The sequence below is a fragment of the Dioscorea cayenensis genome, chromosome 9 (genome assembly GCF_009730915.1).
Source record: "Dioscorea cayenensis subsp. rotundata cultivar TDr96_F1 chromosome 9, TDr96_F1_v2_PseudoChromosome.rev07_lg8_w22 25.fasta, whole genome shotgun sequence".
NCBI classification, from domain to species: domain Eukaryota; kingdom Viridiplantae; phylum Streptophyta; class Magnoliopsida; order Dioscoreales; family Dioscoreaceae; genus Dioscorea; species Dioscorea cayenensis.
In genome coordinates, this window is record NC_052479.1 from 7307833 (window position 1) to 7318655 (window position 10823).

Sequence of the window (10823 nt, forward strand, 5' to 3'; positions counted from 1 at the left end):
GAGAGTTCTTGTTGGTAACCTTGTGAGTGAGTGACACACCATAGCGTTAGACAAAGCTAGGGTTGGAGAGGGGTTGAGAGGGTGAGTCGAGGAGGTCAGGGAGGCGTCCCTTTCCCCTCGGCGTGATAGATTCTACCTCCATTCCTTGAGTTCTTTGCGGCCATAATAGAGTAAATGGTCTAAGGGATGAACCTCCGCTGGGACCTAGTTGCGCGTGCAATGGAGTGAAGCGTTGAGGGGATCTTAGTATCTAGGGGCTTAATTATGGCTAGGGACCTTCCGCCTGGACCAAAGGGTTAGGTCCATAATTATGAAGCGATTTATCACTTGGAATCCCTAGAGCTCATTGCAACTTTATTCGAGTGCGAGGTTGAGAAGTTATTTAAACTCTCCTCCGGGACATAAATAGAGTTAGGCATAGTTGACCTTAGATTTGGGACTATGTATGTAAGGATTTCCACGACTCACCATTGCATTGATTAGGAAGCATAATAGAGAGTTCTTGTACTTGAAGTAATTATCCTAGGTGAAGCATCATCCGAGTACCCCATCTTTAACGATTGCCTTACCTCCTCCTTACTTTTGCTCTCTTACTTGTTGCTTTTAATTGTTGAGAATTGAATCATTATCACACTTATCATTGTTGATACTCCACATAGCTAAGAATCAAATTAAGTGTCTTTACTCCCTACTTCCTATGGATTCGACCCCGCTCACCCGGGATTATTACTTTGACAAACCCGTGCACTTGCGGGAAATAAGCAAGGGGATCTTGTCAATGTGCCAACTAGAATATGAGGAGGTTGGCACACACTCTAGCATCTCACACCCAACCTATGTGTTTGCATTTGAACTTTAGCAAGATTTCCTCCAAAATCAGTGCATTGTGCTCCACATTGGCTTCTTTCCTTCATACTCGGCCTCACAATCCTGCCTGCACGAAAGTAACATAAAAACACACATATTAGTGTAAAAACCCGAGAAAAGTAATGCTCAACATAAGCAATGAACGCTTTGCATTCATATCGCACAAGCACTTATCAATGCTATCAGATTGAGAGGCTTCCCATTTTCCTTGAAAGGGAGTCCAAAGTAATGGCTACATTCATTACCTAGAGGATTAATCACTACTTGGGAGAAGATGGTAGAAGCTTTTCTTAACTGATATTTCCCTCCCAGAAAATCCGCAAAGCTTTGAAATGAAATATCATCTTTTGTGCAAAAGGAATTGGAGTCTCTATTTGAGACATGGGATAGGTTCAAGGAGCTCCTACGAAAATATTCTCAACATGAGTTCCCCAAGTGGATGACCATTCAGACTTTTTAAATTGGTTTGAACCTAAGCACAAGGCAGTTACTTTATGTAGTAGCAGGAGGTACCTTAGGAAGCAAGACCCCTGAAGAAGCCTAACATTGCATTGAAGAGATAGCAATGAACAACTACCAGTGGAACAAAAGGGATAGAAAGAAGATAGCCTGACTTCATGAGATTGATGTCGTTAGTTTATTGGCGACCCAGGTTGAGTTATTAAGCAAGAAGTTAGATACTCTAACTTCTTCTAGAGTGGTGGCCCTAACTAGTTTCACTGGTTATGGGGAAGAACATGCTTCATTCGACTGCCCGATTTCTATTGCTGGTACATCCTCGTAGAACAAGTGTATTTTTTGGGTAATACAATAAGAAGCCAAGGCAATCCAAATAGCAACACCTACAATCCGGGTTGAAGGAGCCACCCAAATCTTTCATGGAGTAATCAAGGGCAACAAAAGGCCATGGCACCACAGGGTTTCCTACAACAACAAACAACAAGCCCCAAATATGGAAAATCGAGTTCTATGTTTGGAGACACGAATGACCTATCTAGAGAAAGCTTTGACCAAGTTCATCCAATCGTAGGTTATAAGGTTTCAGTCGGTTGAAGCTACACTTCACAACCACACCGCGTTATTGCACAATTTAGAGAACCAAGTGGGCAAATTGTGAAGTCATTATCAGAGAGACCTCAAGGAAGCTTGCCTAGTAACACCAAAAATAATTTGAGAGAATATGTGAAGGCAATCACTTTGAGAAGTGGTCGTGAGATTCAGCGTAGGATTCCAAGTGAGAAGACTAATATTGAAGTACCCGAGGTCGTGGAGGTTGAGGAGAGAGCCAAAGAGAAGGAGGTCGTACCCCCACCTTACAAGCCAAGAATTTCTTACCCTTCAAGGTTGAAGAATGACTAAAATGATGAGCAATACAAGAAGTTCTTGGGTCTATTGAAGCAGTTGCACATCAACATTCAATTTGTACAACCATTATCTAGAATGCCTCATTATGCAAAGTTTCTCAAGGACCTCCTGACCAACAAGAGAAAGTTGGAGAAGAGTACATCTATGATCTTGGATGCTTCATGTTGGGTGGTGTTGCAAAAGAATATGTTGAACAAGAAGAAGGATCCCAGAAGCATTATCATTCCAGGCAACATTAGTAATTTGGGTGAAGAAAAGGCTTTGGCAGACTCAGGGGCTAGCATCAACATCATGCCTTGCACATTCTTCCAAAAGCTAGGCCTAGAAGTTCCTAGGCCCACTTGGATGATACTTCAATTGGAAGACCAAACGTTGAGACATCTGAGCGACATCATCGAAGATGTACTTATGAAAGTTGACAAGTACATATTTCCAGTGGACTTTGTAGTGTTGGATGTTGATGAGGATGTTGATGTTCCTGTGATACTTGGGAGGCCATTCTTGGACACTTCCAAGGCTCTTATTGACATGGATGGCGGGAAATTGACCAGTCAAGTTGGTGATGACAAGTTGACATACCGCCTTGCTGAAGCTTTTAGACATTGTCTTGACTTTGATGAAACTCATTACTTTCTTAACACCACCGATGAACTAGTAGATGAATATGTGCAGAAAATGATATGTCCAGACTCGTACAAGGGTTGCTAGACCAAGAAGTAGAGAATGAAGAAGTTTTGATGCTTGGTCTAGAAGACAAGGTGCAACCTACCCCAGGAATCATGAAGAAGATGATCAAGAAGATGAAGTGAGCAAGGAGACATCACAAGAAACACCCCAAGGATAATGGGGATGTACAAGAATGGAGTGAGGGTGATATATTCTCATGTGGTAACATGCTCGACAACTCCCCCTTTACCTTGAAAAGATTATATTCATCATGCTTTCAGGTTATGGGTAAGAGTAAAACTTTCATCTATGAGCCCATGTGAGGTAAGAAGAGGTACGTCAAGCTTAACTATGTTAAGAAAGTGCTTATTGGGAGGCAACCCAAGTCTTTACTATTTTCTAGGCTTTAGTTAAGTGCTTGCATGAATAAGAGCTTGAGTGTTTGTGTCTTAATCTTTAACATGCCTTTTTGTGATTTTCTCGTGGATTATTGTTGTTTTGGTGTGTGTAATTGTGATTGACGAAGTTTCTTGGTCATTTAAGCGTGTTTTTCATGATTCTCTTGTCAGATTTTTCCAATGTATAAGTAGGCTCTGTATGAGTATAAGTGTGCAGAAATTTTCTGCTGAGTCTGTAAATTTTTCTAAGTCACCAAGAGAAGACACACAGCCGTATGTAATTTCCACACGGGTGTGTGTCTCTATTGAAAGCTCATACTGAGAGGACATAGGGGCTTTTGTCTTTCCCAGTGAATGACCTTGCGATGGTCACACGCCCGTTGGTAATTTCTACACGGGCATGTGTTTCTCTACAGAGTTTAGAGCGCTATCCCGAGACCAAACAGGGGCGTCTGTCTGCCACTGTGGACGACCCTGTGAAATACACACGGGCGTGGCTAATTTCCACACGCCCATGTGAATCTTTGCAAAGAGTTTTCTGCCATCCCGAGAAGACACAGGGGCGTGTGAATGCCTTGTGAGTACCCTGTGAAGATCAACACGCTGGTGTGGAATTTTTGCAAGGGCGTGTGAAACATTTAGCCAAATTTCTAGGGCGGACAGAGAAGCCATAAGGGCGTGTGGGTGCCCTTATGGGTCGGGCACACGGGCATGAGGAATTTCCACACGCCCATGTGGATGCATTCACAGGTAAGATATACTATACTGAGAGCACACAGTGGCGTGTGTCTGCCCCTGTTAAGCTCCCCTGTAGAGGCACACAAGCGTGGGTAATTTCTACACGCCCATGTGAATGTACAGAACACAAAATACCGAGATTTTTCTTTATAAATCTATTACGCCTTGTCATTTTCACACTCCCAAATGCTCCGAGAACGCAACTTTTTCTCCCCTGACCTTGTTGACGTCTAGTTGAAAGGATTTTAGGGTGTTTTTTGGCTGATTTTAAGGTTTTCACTCTCATTTCGTCGGTAAACCCTCTTTCTTTTTCTCTTCCACCAATCTTGATTTATTTTATTTAAACTGGTGAATGTTGCTTCATTTGGATGATTAAATGGTTGGTGCATGCATTAGAGTGGTTTTAAAGAGAATTTCTTTGTATTTTCACGATCTTGGCCTAGTGGCCGTGCGGTTTTCACGCCCCGTGGATTCACACGAGCATGTGGAATTTCTGCAGTATTGATTCTTTGGCTAAACTTGATCTATTTTGTTTCAATTCTTATAGACATGGCCCCTAAGACAAAGAAGCAAGGCAACAAGCATGCACGTGAGCATTCCCCCAAGCTAGAGCAGTTAGAGTTTGCCAGTCCTGAGCACCACGCTTGGCTGAAGTTCGGTCAGACATAATTCCCGGACTTGAGTATGCTCAGGGAGGTTTAGCTGGGAGATGGTATGGTTGACGAGGTGTAGGAGATTCTCTCTATAGATAGCTGGAGGAGATTGTTATCTATTCATAAGCTAGCTATCCATATTTTGATGCTGGAGGTATTAGCATCATTCGAGTTCAACCGATTAGACAGCAGTTTCTACACTATAGAAGCCTGATAAGTGCTTGTGTGATAAGAATGTGAAGTGTTCTTTCCTTATGATGAGTACATCATCCTTATGATGAGTATTTGTGTTCTTCTGTGCATGTAGTGTTATGAAGCTAAGTATTGAGAAAAGAAGCCAAAAGTAGATCGTAAACGCACTATTTGGTGGAATCTTGGAAGGAACAAATGCGAAGACACAAGTGGGACTCTAGGATACGTGAATGTGTGCCAACATCCATAAATTCAAATCATTACAATAAGTTGGAGGGGCACAAAGATAGTCACATTTGCGTATCCCAACCTATGCATTGATAACAAGATCTTCACCAATGAAGCCTTTGATTGAATAAGAGTTGTGATCTACAGCATAAACATGCACCCGTTTATGTTGCCTCTATGAAAAGTGTGGAATTGAGAGTGTTTTGGCAGAGTACTTTAGCAGAACATTGTAGCAAGTACTGTAGTAGTCACTATTCATAGCCGGCCGAAAAAAGGATTTCCAGAGAATCCACACGAGCGTGTGGAAATTCCCCACGCCTGTGTGAAAAGTGTGGAAATTCCCCACGCCTGTGTGAAAATTTCACAGGCCCGTGTGGTTGATCCACAGGGGCGTGTTGATGCCCGATTCCATCCCTATTTCAGTGGCGATTCAGCCGGATTTTGGTGATCTTATTCCCCTTCTTCTCTTCCACTTTTCTGCATCATTTGAGAGGTCGTCGACTAGGGTTTGGAGAGGCTTTTGGCATGTTTTTGGAGTGATTTGAGATATTCAACACCGTGATTCGCTTGGAAGAAGGTTTATGAGGGGAGCTTTTGTCGGCATAGATCCGGCGAGGTTTGACGCAGGCCGGACAAGGAGGCCTTTGGAGAAGACTTGCCTACTCCTCAAGACTATCGACATGACTACAAAGGAGTTTTTCTTATGGAACACTTGTTTTTTACTTTCGATTTCATTGTTGATTGTATTGTACTATATGGAGAGCTAAACCCCCTAGTGGGTACTTGGATTTTATAAACCCTAGGATGTTATTATTTCATTGATATTTTATTATGCTTTCCTTAATTGATGTTTCAATTGAGTTCCAATCTTGAGTGCTTATGGAATGATTTCTTGCTTATAGTGGCATTAGGGTTGAGAGTCCATCTTTGTAACCATTATAGATGAGTGACACAGTACGAGGGTAAGACATTGCTTGATTAGAGATGGTTGAGAGGATGAGTCGACAGATAGTGGACCGTCCCCTTTCCCCTCAGGTGTGATTTATCCTACATCCATTTTCTTGAGTTCTTTGCAGTCACAATAAATTGAAGTTCCAGTGGATGAACTCCGCTTGGGCTTAGTTACGCAAGCAACGGAGTAAAGCGTTAAAGGGACTCTAGTGTCTGGGGTTTAGATGTGACTTGGGGCCTTTTGCCTAGACCAAAGGTTTAGGTCCATACATAGGAAGAGGGTTTATCACTTGGATTCCCTATAACTCCATGCAACTTTACACAGTGTGAGGTGTTGAGACTAAGCGATCTCTCCCTTAGGACATAGTGTAGAGTTAGTCACGTTTGACCTTAGATTTGGGAGCATGTGCTTAAGGATTCCCACAACTCATTGAGCATTGATTAGGAAGTATAATAGTTGGTCTTCCACTTGAAATATTAATCATAGGGGGAGCATTGCCCAAGTACCCCACTTCTATTGATTGCCTTATCTCATACTTACTTTTGCCTCTCATTCTTGTTTCTTTTTATCTTTGTTTTTATTAGATTTTATCAACACTATCGTTGTTCACTTTCACATGGTTAAGTAGTAATACAAGTATTCTTACTCCCTACTCCCTGTGGATACGACACCCCACTCACTTGAGAATTATTACTCGATAAAGCCATACACTTGCGAGTCACACGGAAGGGGTGTTGTCAAGTTTTTGGCATCATTGATGGGGAATAGGCATTTAGAGATACTTTGCACTTTGCTATTTTAGCTATTCATTTATTCAATTTCATATCTTCTTATCCTATCATCGTTCTAATTTTGTTTTCTTTATTTTGGTGCAGCTCCAAGTTATGACCCGAGGGAACCCTTCGAATCCTGAACTTGAACATACACTCAGAAAAAGGGATAAAGAACCGATGCAAGAACCGCCAAATCTAGCTGAAGTGGAAGTTGAAGGATTTGACAACATGGCGGAACAAAATGAACAACATAGAACACTCTCTAATTATGTCAAACTGTCAATATTGGGAACATAATCTAGCATTATGTGATCCCCGATTATAGCTCCAAACTTCGAGACGAAGCCAGGATTCATCCAGATGATACCTCAGTCAGTGCAGTTCAATGGTTTGGCCGATGAGGATCCAAATAATTACATTGAGAACTTCTTTTAAGTTTTTGACATGCTGAAGATCAACGGTGTTATGGAGGATACTATTAGATTAAGGGCTCCTATTCTCTCTAAAAGGAAGAGCTAAGCATTGGTTACATTCTTTACCATGAGCGTCCATCACGACATGGAATGAAATGGTCGAAGCTTTTCTAACAAGGTACTTTCCTCCAGGGAAATTGGCAAAGCTTCGTAATGAGATATCATTATTTTTTTAGATGGAGCTCGAGTCCTTATTTGAGACATGGGAATGATCCAAGAATCTTTTGCGGAAGTGCCTACAACATGGATTCCCCGAATGGATGATCATTTAGACCTTTTACAACGGGTTGAATCCAAGTACAAGACAACTTCTAGATGACACCACAAGAGGTACAATGGGGAATAAGACCCCCGATGAAGCCTGACAATTAGTAGAAGAAATGGCCATGAATAGCTACCAATGGAATGTAAGGGAAAGGAAAAAACTAGCCGTACTCCATGGGATCGATGCGGTTACATCGTTGGTGGCCCAATTGGAGGCATTGAGTAAGAAGTTAGATACTCTAACTTCTCCTAGATTGTGATGGATGCGGTGGAGGACATGCCCTATCCAATTGCCAATAGCCGTTGGTGGTACTTCATCCGTTGAGCAAGTTGACTTTGTGGGTAATGCAATGAGAAACCAATGCAATCCTTAGAGCAGTACATACAACCAAGGATGGAGGAATCACCCAAATTTCTCATGGAATATCCAAGGGAAGCAAAAGGCCATAGCACAATCGGGTTTCCAACAACAACAACAAGCCCTGAACATGGAAAATAGAGTTTCAGGTTTGGAGACTCAGATGACTAACTTAGAGAAAGCCTTGACCCGATTTGTGCAATCATCGGATACACGGTTCTAATCGATCGAGGCTACACTTCGCAACCACACCGCTTCATTGCACAACCTAGAAATCAAGTGGGGCAAATTGTGAAGTCTCTATCAGAGAGACCACAAGAAAGCTTACCGAGTAACACAAAAACTGATTGAGTCCGCAAGTGCACGGGTCGTCAAGTAATACCCTGTGCGTGACACAGGGGTTATATTCCCTAGGTCCCAAGAGCTGCTATTACTCCCCCCTAGATGACACTGTCTAGTCTACCAAATATTGGACTAAAACAAGATAAGGAAAATAACAAAGAGAAAACTATAAACACAAGGACTAAGGCTCACCACACAAGCATACTAAGGAAGCAAGTAACAATGAAAGTGCGAGGTCTCCGAGCTAGGATCCCCTCAGGACTACTAAAGCTACATGGATGCTAGAATTACAAAGGCAATGGTGGTTGGACCAAGAGACATCCAAAAATAGATCACCCCGATGGTCACGGCGGTAATCCCTAATCCAATAAGAGTATTGGCTCGGAATTTCTTCCGACCAAATCCTCCTACGATCGCATTACAATGAGGGGAATCTCAAATTAGGGCCGAAACTCAACCTAGCTACAGCCCTAATGGTTGGAGGGGTATGAAATACCCAATGGTCGTGGTGTATTCATACATGTATCCCTTCCAAGCAAGGTGTGTCTAGTATAAGGGCGATGGTCACGCACCAAATACAACCTAGAAGTTGAATCACAAAGTTCTCATGCAAAACAACACATCAAAGAGCACCAAGCAAGGATCACAAACCACACAAATGCCATAAATGTAAATCAAAGCATCTATACAAGCAAGTTCATCCCAAGGTTCACCGGATGCCCGGTGACCTTGGGAGTCTAGTTTGTCATCAACAAAGGAGCAAGTGTAGAAGATAAGAGATACAAAGAAAAGTTCATAACAAACTCCCCTAAGATGAGGACTAGAAGGTGGTGATGAGAACTCGTCGGATCCGCGCCGGTGAGCTCCTAGATCATTTTCCTTGAGTGTAACCTACTTCTCCCTTCGATTTGCACCTCAGATCTGCCTTCTCCCGCAGCCTTGATGCTCTAGAGGATGATGGTGGAGAGTGGTGGCCAAAAGTCCCTTAATTGTTGCCCTAATAAGCCATATATATGCCCTGATCCTGATCGGTAAATGGGTAAGTATACAGGCCGTATGCCGACCCCTCGGGAATTTCAATTTTTTGCTGAGAAGCCCGCGATGAGCTACAGCGACTACTACAGTGAAACTGCTGCAGTACGATGCTATAGTACTGTGCTAAAAGTGCGACCTCAAGCTCAAAGTAAAGCACTCCACAAGCATGACTGGACAGAAATCAAGGAGTGAGCTAATCAATGAATAGTGAAGTAATAATAGTTCTATCTCATCTAAAGTGCTCTTCCGAGTGTGTGATAACCCCCACCTTGACCTCTACACCGTGGATTACCCCAGGATGCCTATTCGCCCCACACATAATGATAATGACATTAAGATGCTAAAGGCACCCTCAATACTCAATTAAGAGTACTCTGGTTCCTAGATAAAACTCTAACTTTCAAATGACTATGCAGCAAGCTTCAAGGGAACAAAAGAGATAATTTATTTCTTTCACACATATATACAAGCATACACACTTTTTTGTTTTTTTTTTGAGTCCGACTAACGTAGACTGTACAAATTTTTTTTTTTTGTTAACAATCTTTCTGAAGGATGCACATGCTGATTAGGCACAAGAGCCACCCAACATACTCGAAAACAGTCTACATAGACGCATTCATGCCATACTAGCAGAGGAATACTGCCATAGTCTCAATTTTTTTTTATCACATGTACAAACTGTATCTCATGTCCCTTGTAAAGACTTGCTACAATAGTACACTTTAAGGTAGAGAAACAATAAAGGAACACAAAATCTCTTAAAAGTGAATTGAAGATAGAATTTAACAAATTAATGCCCAAGTCAAAATGATGGGTAGGTTGGAGTGTACAAGGTAGAAGTGCTCATGAACATGTATATAGGTGCACTAGAGATGATAGAGAACTACATTCAAGCACAAATAAAGTACAACTCACAACTATCATTCTACCAATCTAGGAAGTCCTTAACAATAAAATCATAGCTATCATAGGTAATCAAGCATGCAAATGCAAACATTTTCAAAGTTCACAGAACTCCACCCCCTACTTAAAGATGCACATTGCCCTCAATGTGCCTAATCAGTAGAATGCAACAAGATAGACAATAAAAACATAGTAAGGGGGTTTCGTGAACTTCCCCGAGTATCAAAGCATGAGTCTTGAAGTCCATGAGATCGAGGTGACCACCAAAGATCCTGGTAGATGATAGAGGAAGAAAGTGTGCTTGATGCCCTAATTCAACCCTACAAGGTAAAAAAAAACATCATCTCGAGGCATCTAATCACACACCCATCAAAACAAACACGATAAACAACTAACAACACAAAAAGCAATCAAAACATAGAAGTAAAAGAAAACAAGACAAAAAAGAATTTCCATGCGATGCAAGTGGAGATCATCTAACCCATCTAACCAAGTTACAAGCAAAGTGGGCATCAAAAGAATGAAGAAAAATCAAGGAAAATGTCGTATTGCTACAGTGACTATCGGAAAAAAATTTTTGCAAGAACTTTGCTTGTAAAAAGTAGCCAAAAAA

General features: G+C 41.8%; 2 non-coding genes across 2 annotated transcripts; both read right to left on the minus strand.

The window, feature by feature from the left end:
* Positions 1-1190: 1190 nt before the first annotated feature.
* LOC120269698 lies at positions 1191-1296 on the minus strand. The gene has a single exon (XR_005539338.1). It is a non-coding gene; the product is annotated as a small nucleolar RNA R71 (small nucleolar RNA).
* Positions 1297-7448: 6152 nt separating this feature from the next.
* LOC120269798 lies at positions 7449-7555 on the minus strand. The gene has a single exon (XR_005539433.1). It is a non-coding gene; the product is annotated as a small nucleolar RNA R71 (small nucleolar RNA).
* Between the last annotated feature and the right edge of the window lie 3268 nt (positions 7556-10823).